Source organism: Podarcis vaucheri (genome assembly GCF_965113315.1).
Source record: "Podarcis vaucheri genome assembly, chromosome: 3".
Lineage (NCBI taxonomy): Eukaryota > Metazoa > Chordata > Lepidosauria > Squamata > Lacertidae > Podarcis > Podarcis vaucheri.
The window spans coordinates 60,958,461-60,971,991 of NC_138761.1; the positions used below are offsets into that span (position 1 = coordinate 60,958,461).

Below are 13,531 nucleotides of genomic sequence, written 5' to 3' on the forward strand. Positions count from 1 at the left end.
AACTTCAAGGATTACCTAGTTTTTGGAGAAGGAAAACAAGAAAAAAAATATTCTGAATCTCAGAAGCCAGAACAGCAAGAGGGATCGCTGCGCAGTGAAAGCAGCAATTCCTCTTGCTGTTCTTGCTTCTGGGATAGCTGTGCAGCCTGCATTCGCTCCATAAGGCGCACACACTTTCCCCTTACTTTTTAGGAGGGGAAAAGTGAGTCTTATAGAGCAAAAAATACAGTATTTTTATCTGCCCTCCTCTTTTCTTATTACTGCAGCACATTTTATTCATTTATTGTTCATTATAGACAATGAAATCCTTTATTGCTAGTGTCACTGAGCTATAGAGAAATATCATGTATTAGAAGAAGAAGAAGAAGAAGAGTTTGGATTTGATATCCCGCCTTTCACTCCCCTTCAGGAGTCTCAAAGCGGCTAACATTCTCCTTTCCCTTCCTCCCCCACAACAAACACTCTGTGAGGTGAGTGGGGCTGAGAGACTTCAAAGAAGTGTGACTGGCCCAAGGTCACCCAGCAGCTGCATGTGGAGGAGCGGAGACACGAACCCGGTTTCCCAGATTACGTGACTACCGTGACTACCAGATTACGTGACTACCGCTCTTAACCACTACACTACACTACACTACACTGGCTCTCTATATTAGTTTTCTCTATGCTCCAAGAATATATTTTGATAGCTTAATCAGAGAAAAAAGAAATCTATGAGTTCAGAGCACCACTTATGTTCACATTTTTTTTAAAAAAAACAAATCTTGGTGTTTCTTTTGCTAGCAGCATCCACAATATTAGAAGAGGTCTCTGCAAATAATGTTAACCATGGCCTTTATTTTATTCTTTTTATTCAAAGAAGCATGAATTATAAATAACATAGTCATGGATTTGCTGCTACTCAGAAAGTTAATGCTGTTGGGTCAGTTCAGGTAGCAGAAGGCGAAGGGGCTAACTACATATTTTGCACAAATGCATTGTTAGAGAGGTACCATAGATCAGTCTTTCCCAACCTAGTGGCCTCCAGACGTTTTGGACTAGAACTCCCATCTATAAATATCTTTCCCTGTTCTGGTAGCTTTCTACTTGGGTTCTACTTGGATTACTGCAATCGGGTTGCCTTTCAAGGCCATTTGGAAGGTTTGGTCAGCGCAGTATGCGGTACTGCCACAGTCCCCTTTCCATCCATCACACCAGTCTTAAAAGTGCTTCACTGGTTACCTTAATTCTACCTTAGATCAATCACCCAAGAAATTCATTGGCCTGGAAGCAAAGGAAGGTCTTGATGTGGTGCCCAAAACATGGCGATGTTAACACTAGGCAGACTTTCCTAGGGAGAGCATTCCACAATTGAGGGAGCACTACAGAGGTTTTCTCTTGTGGCCACTCTCTGCATCTCTACCACCAGGGTCACTTGGAGGTGGGCCTTAAAAAATATGAGAGGGTTCGTACTGGAAGACATATTAGGGTTCCAAGCTTTATAAAGTTTTACAGGTCAAAACCAGCATTTTGAATTCATTTGGTGATGAGTTCCAGAGCTATGGGGCCACCACAGAACAGGTCTTTTGCAGATACTTGTACTCAAAGTTTAGTTAAATGGCTTTCTTCATATTATGTCAGAGAAGAACACTTTAAACACCAGAACTGTAAATTTTCTCTGTGTACATCCATTGTGTTGACCACAAATGCAACTTGGCTCCCTGAGAATCTTAGCTTTCAGTTTCTTAAAATAAATATGAGTCTCTAGCTCTCATGCTATGGAAAAAATCCCGGTAGGTCTGGTGAAATTTGAAATGAGTTTAGCAGAGCAAATCTTTTAAAAGTGGTTAGGAGTAGAGTATGTCTGCTTTGGCTCTCTGCATGACCCTCTCTCCCTTCATTTCTCAAGTATTTTTTAAATCATTGTGGAAAACTTACTGGGAAATAAATTAATTAGGTAAGACATTAACATGAATGTAAAATTGTGCATTTTGCTCTACTTGCTGATATTCTGCTTCTTCTCACAAGATCTGAGTTTCTCTCTTCAGCGGAAACCCTTTTTTATTTTGGCACAGAGCACACACAGCCCTTTATATGCTGAGTTGTAACATTGCTGCTGCCATTTTATTGCTCAGTTGCCCTTTCAGGTTATGAACTAAACAAAACAGGAAAAGGTCTAATTAAAACTATTACAGTTTACATTGTCCTCCCAACTTGGGGGGGGGGGAGAGAAAAACTCTAGCTCAAAAAGCCAGTTAAGGTTATTCAAGTGCATCAGCCCTCATCAAAACAATTAAGAGACAGGAAATCAATAGTTAAGTCCTAAGCCTGCTTACCTCCATGATAATGTCTTTACTAAATTACTTCAGCCACATTCATTATACAGGCCTGCAAATGTGTTTCATTTCCTCAGTGGTCCATAGGAGCAAGGTTAAGTTTTTTCATTGGTTTTGATGATCCTTGTGTGGCCGTTGTGATAATACTGGACATTTGGGGGGCTGAGTCACAGCACATTTAAAACCTATAGGAGTCTTCCCATTAACTTTGATTGTTTTTATGGCCAATTCATGAACATATGAACAGAAATGCCAAGGAAGGTGACTGCGAAGGGTATTTTCACACAGCCAAAATAGACTGGATTAAGTCAACATGAAGTCATATTTTATCCCATGAGTGTATTTGCTATGCCATAGCAAATATGACAAGTTAGCAATCAAACAGGAGACGGGTGTGCTATTGCCTCATATTTCCAGGGCCTGTCATCAATAGCCATACAGTTGGCAGCAGACTTAAGGCGGAAAATAAGGGGAGCACTTCATTACACAGTGGAGTGGTTCTCACTTCTAGACTCCTCTACACAATCATACACAACAGTGTGGAGAGATGTCGGTGCGAACCGAACTGGCAAGCCATGTGTGTGATTGCAGCTGTACCTTTCTCAACAACTTCAACCATGGAAATGGCTGTTGTGCTCAGACCACACACTGCACAATTGCTTAGAGAAATTTAGCAGTGTCAATGAATACAGAATCCGTTGCCTTAGAATACTGGGGAAACTGCCACCATCAGTTTTGAAGTACTAGATAATAAATACTCACAGGATAGTTAGGTCTACAGGAGAGATTCAGTTCATTTCGAGGTGAATCCACATTTCCTGAAACAATGCACAAACTCAAAGGCAACCATCCTTGAAAATTCACTTTTCTCTAAATATTGCAGTACGGTTCTGCAGCCAAACAAATGAGTAAAAAATGTGAGTATTAGGGGAAAGTGTGCACTAAATGCATATGTTTGGGAAAATAGCATACAAGAAAATATGTTATATTAGGGAAATTTGCATACTAAAATGTGTATATTAGGAAAAATTCACACTAAAATGCTTGGGGAAATCCTTTACTTTTTCCCCTTGAAAACCGATGCAGAAATGTGAAGTGAATTTACAATTAGAAAAGTGAGAAACTGAAAGAAACTGAAACTGGCAGATTCCCCCGTCCCTACTGGTGGCCTACAAGACCTCTCACTATCAGGGCATGTTCAAAGGCACTAAACCTCTGGCTGCTTTCATGTGAAGGTTGATTTCCACAGTGATGACTGCTTGGGAACTTGCCAGGCTAGATAAACAATTTTTCTGTCTGTTTCAATTTTCATCCAAACCAGAATTTGTCAATGTTATTTCACTTACATTTTCACCTCTACTTGCTGTGGATCAAAATCTGCTCTGAACAAGACTTGAACTACTTCCACTATAATGTTACTAGATACATGTGTATACTCAGAGAAGTATTTCAATTTGTAATGTGGATGTGTGCAGTACCTTAGTTATCCCCATTTTCACATTCAATTTTCCAGCTGGAAGATGGATAGATAAATATGTAAATAGTTGTTTAGGACCCATGCATTGCATAATTGCGAATGTACTTATTTTAAGAAAATACAGTAATTATGGACTTGGACCAATCTGGGACAAGGTTTTGGTGCATGGAAACAGAGCGACAGAAGTGTAGGAATGTGAGGGAAATGAACTTACATAATTCCACAACCTCCATCAGTGCAGGGATATTTTACCCCAAATATCCCCACTCAGTATTTGTCCGAAACAATCAGGCACAGTTTCAATCAGTTTCAATGCCACTTAGCATTTTTATTATTTTAACTCTTAGCCAAAATTGGGATGATAACTGTCACCACTTTAGATTCATCTAAGAATGTTCAGCACAAACTTGTGGGTTAAGAGCAGTGGGGGTGCTGGACAAATCAATGTGAATATTATAATCTAGACATCTGAATATTTAACTTTTTAGATCCGTTAGGATGAGAGAAAACAATAAAACTTTTAGAAAATTAGTTATCAGTTTATTTTTTAAAATTTCGTTTATTTTGATTTTGATTTAATCAAAAGAACATGCCCCCAACATGTTTCACTTTGTGTGTTTATCATACATTTGGCTCACCTCTTTCATGGAGGATAAGGCCATCCATGACTACTACTTATGACAGCTCTATTTCTTTCATTATCGGAGAGAGTCGGCCTCTGAATATCAGTGGCTGAGGAACCCGGGCACTCATATCCTGCTTGCAAGCTTCCCTTAGGTATCCTGGTGGCCATTGCAGGAACCCAATTCTGCACTAGGTGGTCCTTTAGTCTGATCCAGAAGCCCTCTTCTATTTATGTTCTCCTGACTTGGCTGCTTAACATCAAATGATGACCTGCTAGGAGACAAAATTTGTTATAATACATCGATTGTCTCTTACGTTTTTGTTGAGTTAGAATTCCAACACTGGCTACTTGTTTTAAGGGGGGGGGGATCATCTGCATTTTTCCTGATTATGTACAGCAGTTCCTGTGGGTATATATTCAGAATCATCCAAGATTTGCTGCCTCCTTGACACTACTACTATTGACACTTCTATTGTCCATGTTCAGATGAACTTCTACATTGCTTCTTTTTGCAAATCAGTGCTATCATCCTTGGTGACTCCATAAACTTGTTCAAAGCTTACCCTACTTTGTTACTCTATTAATAGCTCAGAGTACTTTCACTGGCATCAACTTTTTGATGTTTATTCCCTAATCAGTAGTTTGACTTCCCGAAGCACCATCCTTTGACCCTTAGAGCCAAAGCCTATCTGTTTTTGCCATCTGTTCACTTTTGAGCTGCATTTCATCTCGCTTGGATCTTTTCCTTCTACATGAGGGGATGACAAGCACAACACCTGGACCCCTAAATCTTTCACTGTTGTAGATAAATCTTAGTAATCATCTTCAACCTGACATTCAACAAGAATCAACAAAAAATGGAAAAGGCATTTTTTTCATTTTGTTTTTCCAGTGACATGATCACAATACCCCCCCACCAACTTCATATTTGCCAAAACGAAAGCCATTGACAACGAGCAATAAAGAACTTTGAGGGAGAAAATATATATCTGGTTTTCTTGTTATATGTTTTCTTGTTCTTGTTACATGATTAAATAATATTATTTTTCATTGAATATGTAATGGTTTTTAATATTCTTTATATATGAAATTATTCAACTGCTTTTATATATGCAATTTTTTATATAATAATAAATATTTCTATTAATGTTTAACTGAAAAACAATTCTCTCAGTTTATAAGGTAAACTACTATACTATACTAAAATTGAGCAGTTGGCAGCAAGGAGATGTGTTTGTATACCATAATGTGCACACTGGAACACCTACCTGTGAATAAAATTTTAATGAGGCAAGTTATCCAATGTGCCAGATGTCGTTGACCACAAATGAGTATTTTCTGTCTCATACTAAAATGGATGTTTTCTCTCAAGGCAATACAAGGAGTCTCAAGTCACAATTTTAATACCAGTACTTATTCTCTTTGGAATGCAGACACTCAGTTTTTTATACCTTTCTGAAAAAGCAAATGGAGATAGTTTATTGCAAGGTTTAGTATGAGTAAACACGCACACACATTTTAAAAAGCCTTCCAGTAGCACCTTAAAGACCAACTAAGTTAGTTCTTGGTATGAGCTTTTGTGTGCATGCACACTTCTTCAGATACACAGAGTGTATCATGCATGCACACGAAAGCTCATACCAAGAACTAACTTAGTTGGTCTTTAAGGTGCTACTGGAAGGAATTTTTTTATTTTGACTATGGCAGACCTACACGGCTACCTATCTGTAATTTAAAAAAGCTTCATTGTTTTAAAATAATGGCAATTTAATATTTTACACTGCTTCCAGCTTTTTAAGCTTACTTTAAACTTTTAAACTGTTCAAATATCAACTCCTGCATAAGTAATTATGTATCAGGCCTTGCTGTGAAATAATTAGTGTTCCTTTAATCTATATATGACACATTTGTCATTCCCTAGGTCTACCAGGGCAATCGGAACACCTACTATCTATTTATCATTACCTCTCATAACAAATCCAGTTTGGGAGCCAAAGCGGTCCACCCAAAAATAAGAGAGCAAGTAGTTTCTGCCTATGTATCGAGGGGGGATGGGGGTTCAAAGGTATGCAGAAGTTGCAAAATAAAATAATTTTTCTTCCCCCAAACTCCCAAAGCAGTCTGACCAAAAACGTAAGAGCCCTGCTGAAACAGACCAAAGGCCTATGGAGTCCAGCAACTGCTAGGAAATGCTTTTAGGGTACAGTCTTATGGTCTGAAATATACTCAGAGTCGCAAAGTGATTTCATGCTCTTTATTCAGCTCATAGTGGTGAGGAGGAATGAATGAATGTCCCCTCACAGTATCTGCTTTATATACATTATTTACACAATGGGCTGCACATGATTGGCTAATTCCGGAATTCTACTGTAAGCCAATCAGGTTGTGGATTCACTTCAATCTGGAGCAGGATTGGGTGGTTCCTGCCAACCAATCATACTGCTGCATTGTTCTAGGACCAATCAGACTGCTGCATTCTGAATCCTATTGTTCTAGGACTAATCAGACTGCTGCAATTTGGATCCTATTGTTCTCAGTACATAACACCCCTCCCCTCTAAGTTCCAGTCCTGCCCGGGAGGTCGCATTCATAGTCCTCAAGGTATGCCGGCGGCCTACGTGTGCGTTGCGGCCTGGGGTGTTCCCTGGTCCGGGCTCCAGGTTCTGGCTCGTGTTCCAAGGATGCTGGCTGTGATGGGGTTGTTTGGTCTGGTGCAACCGGCTCGCTCAGTCGTGGTTCTGGTTCTGGTGTCCTTTCGGCCTCACGGGTCCTCTCTGTATTTACTGATTCTGCCTCTCCTGCTGGCCCCTCCTGCTCTATTGGTCTCACTGCCCCGCTGTTCCCTTGGGACTCCTCTGACCTGTCCTCCTCCTGGGTTTCTCCCGGGAATCGTCGCCGTATCTGGTCGCAGTGGCGGCGCCAGCATTGCCCCCCATCCGTTAGCACCTCGTACGACACTGGGCCAGTGACCCTGGTGACTGTGGCGGGTACCCATGCTGGGCCTGCCCCAAAATTCTTTGCGTACACTGGGTCCTGGGCCTCGAAGGTCCGGGGGTTCCTGCCTTCCCCCACCACTACCTCATCCTGAGCTCTATCGGGGTGAAGGCGGTCCAATCTGATTGCAAGGCGCCGACCCATTAGTAGTTCAGCAGGGCTCCGGCCAGTCGTTGAGCTGGGGGTGCTGTGCTGTGCTAGAAGGAATGTGGCAAGGCGGTACTCCCAGTCCCCTTGCGTCATGCGGCGAAGGGTGTCCTTGGTGGTCCGCACCATGCGTTCTGCTTGGCCATTGGTGGCAGGGTGGAACGGCGCCGAACGGATGTGGCGGATGGCGTTCTGTGCTGTGAAGGTTTGGAATTCTCCTGACGTAAATGCAGTCCCGTTGTCTGAGACGAGAGTGTCAGGGAGCCCGTGGGTTGCAAACAGCCTGCGTAGTACCCAGATGGCTGCAGACGTGGAAGTGGACGGTACCAGTGCGACTTCCAGCCATTTGGTGTAGGAGTCCACCACTATGAAGAATGTTTTCCCCTGAAAGGGGCCAGCGAAATCCACATGCAGGCGTGACCATGGTGCTCGGGCGGACTCCCAGGACTGGACTGGGGCCCTTGGGGGATCTGGGCGGGATTCTTGGCAGGCCTGGCAGTGTTTGACCCAGGCCTCTATCTCTCCATCAATCCCCGGCCACCACACATAACTCCTGGCAAGGGCCTTCATTCTTACTACCCCTGGATGTGTCTCGTGTAGGGCTGTGAGGACCCTTTTGCAGAGGGGCTGGGGAACAACGACTCTGCTTCCCCATAACAGGCACCCCTTGTGGGCCGACAGTTCATGTTTGCGGGTTGTGTAGCCGGCGAATTCTGGCCCGGGGCTGCTGCTGGGCCATCCCCTCCACACCCAGTCCAGGACCCGGGAGATGACCCTATCTTTCTTGGAATGGTGTGCAACTTCTTGTGCCTGAATGGGGCGGTCGGGAAGCAGCTCCAGGCTCATAACCTCTTGTGCAGGTGCTGGGTCAGGGCCTGTTTCCGGTAGTGGTAGCCTGCTGAGGGCGTCCGCATGGCCCATCGCCTTCCCAGGTCGGTGAATCAGTGCATACTGGTAGCTGGCAAGGAAAATTGACCACCTGAGGACGCGAGGAGACAGCACTTGGGGGGTTTGCCTTTCGGGGGCAAACAAGCCAAGCAACGGCTTGTGGTCAGTCACCACGGTGAAGGGCTGCCCGTACAAGAATTCATGGAATTTTTTTACTCCCTTCACGATTGCCAGACCCTCCTTGTCAATTTGAGAGTAGTTCCGCTCGGTTGCGTTGAGTGTCTGGGAAAAGTATGCCACCGGTACCTCTCTTCCATCTGGGAGTTGGTCCCCAGGACAGCGCCAATGCCATAGGGTGAGGCGTCACATGCTAGCACCACCGGCAGCCTCTCGTCGAAGTGTGCCAAGACAGAGTTTGAGACAAGCAAGTCCTTGACTGCCTGGAATGCGGCCTCCTGGCGCTGGCCCCACACCCAAGGGGCCCGCTTGTCCAGGAGTCTGTGTAGGGGCTCCGCTACCGCCGCCTTGTGGGGAAGGAAGGAATGGTAAAAGTTCAATAGTCCCAAGAAGGCCTGAAGTTCAGTCTTGCTCTTGGGCGCTGGGGCATCACAAATAGCCCGTACCTTGTCCCCAGTCGGGTGGACCCCTTCTGCGTCCACCATAAATCCCAGAAAGTCCACCTGAGGCACTCCTAGTAGACATTTTTCCCGCTTCACCTTGAGACCCGCCGTCTGGAAACGGTGCAGAACGGTGCGGAGGCGGTCCTCAAACTCCTCTGGTGTGGGCCCGGCAATCAACACATCATCGAAGAAGGGGGTGACACCAGGAATCCCTTTAAGGAGAGAGTCCATTAGATTCTGGAATATGCCTGGTGCCACGCTGACCCCGAATTGCAGCCGCTTTACCCTGAACGCTCCTCTGTGCGTCACAATCGTCTGTGCCTCTGCTGTGGCCTCATCTACTGGCAGCTGTTGATATGCTTGGGCCAAGTCCAGCTTGCCAAAAATTTTCGACCCAGCCAGGGTGGCAAGGACATGGCTGACCACTGGCACTGGGTATGCATGGGCCGTGAGGGCCTTGTTTATGGTACATTTGTAGTCTGCGCAGATGCGGACCGAACCATTAGGCTTGACGGGTGTGACGATTGGAGTTTCCCAGGGGGCATTAGGCACCGGCTCCAGCACTCCTTGCTCCACGAGTCGGTCCAATTCCTCGTCTATACGGGGTTTCAAGGCGAACGGGACCCGGCGGGCCTTGAGCCTGACCAGTCGTACTGCGGGGTCAAGCTGTAGCGCAATGGGGGGGCCCATATACTGTCCCAATTTCCCGTCGAAAACCCCTGGAAATTCCTTGCATATGGCATCCACGTCCACTTGTAAGCTAGTGTGGTTCACCCCGGTGACAGCTAGCCCCAGTGGTCCAAACCATGCCAATCCCAGTAAGCTAATGTAGGGGCCCTTGACCACAAGCAAGTCCAGTTGCCGCGTCCGCCCTCGGTATTGCACCCTGAAGGTCCCCACCCCCATTGTGGGGACCTTACGTTTCTGGAAGTCCCGTAGGGTGAATGGGGCCGGCCTGAGTTTGGGACCCCCAGTAGGACACAGTTTCCTTAAGGTCTTTGCCGAGATTATGGATAGAGTTGAACCTGTGTCAAGCTCCATGCGGCATGGGGCCCCCTCTATCTGTACCTCTACATAAATTTTCTCTACATTGGGGTGGGGCAACTGGTATACCTGGCAGTCCGTGAGCTCCGTCGAGTTGCCTTGGTGCGTTGGGCCCCGGGACCTGGGGCTCTTGGGTTGGTCATCTGATGCCTGGTGTCGGGTGGGCCGAGCCCGACACACCCGGGCGATGTGTCCCAATTTTCTGCACTGCCTGCACTCTGCGTTGCGGAAACGGCAGGTCCTCCTCTCGTGACTCTCCCCGCAGCTTGCGCAGTTTCCTCCTTCTCGTCGAGGCAGCTGTGGTCTGTGCGCTGCTTGAGTGCGCTGCTGTACTCGGTGCACCTCCTCCCTGTCGGATCCTGAGTCGTCGGTGAGGTCTTCGTGGTGGACCCTCGGTTGGGATGGCAGGCTCGGCCGTGCCTCTTGCGTCGACCTCTCGGCAGCTTCCGTTGCCAGGGCCTCCTCCAGAGCGACCTGGAACGTTAGGTCCTTCTTAGCGTAGAGGCGTCGTTGCAGCTTCTCATCCTTCAGGCCACCGACGAGGCGGTCACGAAGCATGTTCTCCAGCTCTGAGAAGTTGCAGAACCGGGCGGCTTGGCGGAGAGAGGTCACAAACCCAGTTATGGTTTCCCCAGGGGCTTGTCGCTTTGCGTAGAAGGCATTTCGACGAGCCACCACTGAGGGCTGCGGCGAAAAGTGCCCCTTCAGCTGTTCCATTATTGTTTTGTATGGAACAGTAGCGACGTCTTCAGGCGCAAGGAGAGCCCGGGCGATTTCAAACGTCTCCTCTCCGCAGACGCTGAAGAATATCGCCCTCTTCTTGGCATCTTCTTCGTCGGTGACCCCTTTGGCTTCTAGGAGGAAGGTGAAACGGGAGGCGTATGCTTCCCAGTCTCCAGATGCTGGGTTGAATGGCGAGAAGCTGCTGTTGGCTGCCATTGTGAGTTCCTTGTGTCCCGGAGCTGAAGCCTGGATACACGGTGCGAGGCAGCGGTGCGGCAGGTGGCGGTGCTGCGGTGCTGTGTGTGGCAGTCAGCTCAGCGGGATCCCACCTTCGTCACCAGTGAAATATACTCAGAGTCGCAAAGTGATTTCATGCTCTTTATTCAGCTCATAGTGGTGAGGAGGAATGAATGAATGTCCCCTCACAGTATCTGCTTTATATACATTATTTACACAATGGGCTGCACATGATTGGCTAATTCCGGAATTCTACTGTAAGCCAATCAGGTTGTGGATTCACTTCAATCTGGAGCAGGATTGGGTGGTTCCTGCCAACCAATCATACTGCTGCATTGTTCTAGGACCAATCAGACTGCTGCATTCTGAATCCTATTGTTCTAGGACTAATCAGACTGCTGCAATTTGGATCCTATTGTTCTCAGTACATAACATGGTCAATGGAAGATTGTCCTAGAGCCATAGGATTTTGCAGAACTCCCTCCTCATTGGTGGAGGAGATCTACCCTTGGAGGCTGCATGGAAAGAACTGATGCCATTGTTCCTTCGCAGTGGCTACTTCCACAGGGGAGGCGGGGTGGGGTGGTGATATTGCAGAGGCAGATCAGGAATGGCTTTAGATCCAGTGAACCCAATTCTCCTGTTCCCCTGAATCATAGAATCATAGAGTTGGAATAGACCACAAGGGCCATCGAGTCCAACCCCCTGCCAAGCAGGAAACACCATCAGAGCACTCCTGACATATGGTTGAATCAGGGTAGAAAGTACATTGGCCCAGGGGCTTGCCTACTTCTTTCTCTTCCTGTTAGGACCAATGCGAAGGAATTGTGGGAGGTGGGGAGACACTGATGGAAGGAAAATGGAAGGAAGGAAGGAAGGAAGGAAGGAAGGAAGGAAGGAAGGAAGGAAGGAAACCCCCCCTACAACACATTCTGCCTTACAAGTATAAGTTTAGCAAAGCTTTGGATTTGAGATTTCATCTGCCTTCAAGTTGTCCCCCCCCCATCTAGTAATGGTCTGTTGCTGATACCATGGCAAGTGGACATTTTATGGCATACTAGCCCACAAATATTTTGTCTGGAGTATGTACATGGAGGCTGATCAGTGATAATCCTGTACAAAATATTCCCTTTCCATTGCTAATCTGCCTGCCAAAGCTTCAGCAGAAACCTGTTGCATGAAACCAGCCTTTTAGCACTATACTACAAGAAACTTATAATATGGTGTGTTATTCAATTTGATTTAAAGCCTTCTACCTTAAACCTTTGCAACAAACACACAGTTCTCCTAATTCTTCTTGCTTTTTTTTATTATTATTAAAAACACTTTAAACAATTTCAGCCATGAAAACATTAGATTGGAGAAGTTGGTTGAGAGTCTAACCTTTATTTCCGTGAGTTCCAAGCATTCTGGAGATGATCCCTGGGTAAATGCCATTCTGATTCTATTAAGGTTAAATTTCAAACAGACAGCAAAGGGCAAGACGAGAGCGGAAAGTAATTACAGAGAACAGTGCACATCTGCTTCCCAATGCCTCTTCAAAGTCACCAGCACCAGCACCAAATGGGTTGAAGCTGTGCTCAAGTCCATGAGTGTCGGGTCCTGTTAAACAACAATATAAGCCAACTTTGAAAATGAAGAGCTGGGAGCATGGGAACATTAGAGTTCACATGTTAAAGAAAGAGTATTATTCTCTTCTTTGAAAAATAGATATCGTTAATTATATTATGGGTGCCTATATATTTTCAGAATCCAGACATGTATCATTTAGAATTGCTAGAAAGGCAACGAATGAAGATCATTTTCATGCTTTGGAGAAACTCGAAATTGCAAGAGAGGGAATTAGTAGTAGTAGAAGTAGTAGTAGTAGCAGCAGCAGTAGTACTATTAGTATTATCCATACAATGTCATGTGTTTGACAGGTGGTTTCCCTGCCCAGCCATCAAAGTTGGTCCATGGAGTGCGGTTAGATAAAGAGCTGGTCCCCAGAGCCAAAAATTTCCCACACACTTGCTTTACAGGAATATAATTTGTAAATGTGACTGTTATGAAAATTATAAAGTCTAAGATATAAAATAAATGTTCATAAATGTACCAGGCAAACAAGTACATAAATATATAAACCACAGGTCTGAAACTGTACAGGAAAATAATCCTGAAGCCATTTTGACTCCCAAATTGACCTCAAATATTTCTCTGCAAGGAGGAAGGAAATGGGAAAATCTCCCCATTGTCTCTTTGCTCACAAATCCTGTCTTAAGGGCGTATATGTGTATGAATAGGGTGAGCCTGTGACCTGGATTCAGGAACTGAGTATTTACCATCACAAACAAATAGCCAGACTGCTCAGGTAATGAAATCAGTGACCATATCAGGTAAACAGGATTTCTGCTGTAGACCGCCTCCTCTGCTGTTGACCACCTCCTTCTGTGATGTATGTATGATGTTTCGAGGGGGGGGGGTT

The 13,531-nt window shown here is 45.5% G+C and overlaps 1 long non-coding RNA gene across 2 annotated transcripts; it reads right to left on the reverse strand.

Moving 5' to 3' along the window:
- Positions 1-4,329: 4,329 nt before the first annotated feature.
- On the reverse strand, positions 4,330-12,658 carry LOC309529035. 2 transcript variants are annotated; one of them, XR_014218051.1, is made up of 3 exons: positions 12,451-12,658; positions 5,683-5,869; positions 4,330-4,683 (listed from the first exon to the last, which is right to left on the reverse strand). It is a non-coding gene; the product is annotated as an uncharacterized lncRNA (long non-coding RNA). The 2 variants fall into 2 exon arrangements; XR_014218052.1 differs by having other exon boundaries at positions 4,330-4,686.
- Between the last annotated feature and the right edge of the window lie 873 nt (positions 12,659-13,531).